This window comes from Penaeus monodon, chromosome 34, assembly GCF_015228065.2.
Source record: "Penaeus monodon isolate SGIC_2016 chromosome 34, NSTDA_Pmon_1, whole genome shotgun sequence".
In the NCBI taxonomy this organism is placed as follows: Eukaryota; Metazoa; Arthropoda; class Malacostraca; order Decapoda; family Penaeidae; genus Penaeus; species Penaeus monodon.
The window spans coordinates 2,886,530-2,886,955 of NC_051419.1; the positions used below are offsets into that span (position 1 = coordinate 2,886,530).

At 30.5% G+C, this 426-nt stretch overlaps 1 protein-coding gene across 1 annotated transcript in view; it reads right to left on the bottom strand.

Annotated features, from left to right (window-relative positions):
* Window positions 1–426, bottom strand: part of LOC119594506 — a 17,236-nt gene that overhangs the window by 2,917 nt on the left and 13,893 nt on the right. The gene's annotated exons all lie outside the window — the stretch shown is intronic.

Consider the following 426-nt stretch of genomic DNA (forward strand, 5'->3'; position numbering starts at 1 on the left):
TCTGATCAAACTTTATTATCAAGTTATCGGATTTCGAACCTTTTTGAGTAATTTGTAAGTGATTATAACAAGATAACTAAATTGTGGTATTTACTTAGACATCTATAATCGTGAAATGGGGAAAGAGAAATCAAATAAACTAACTGTGAAATATAACTCAACTCTCCTTCCCTCCCTCCCTTCTCTCTAGGAATATGGGATAGAATATGTGACGAAAAAATTTAGAGTTCTATAGATCGAATATATTTATCTGTGCCTTTCTCTCCTTCTAACAACAATCACTAAAACAAATGCAGAATAATTCAAACACCTTAAGAAAATATCATTCACGAAGAAAAGCCAAGAGAGAACGAATAATAATAATAAACATTAAAAATCGATAAATGATATTTACTGCAGTTACAAAACACGCAAAAGTTACGAAGC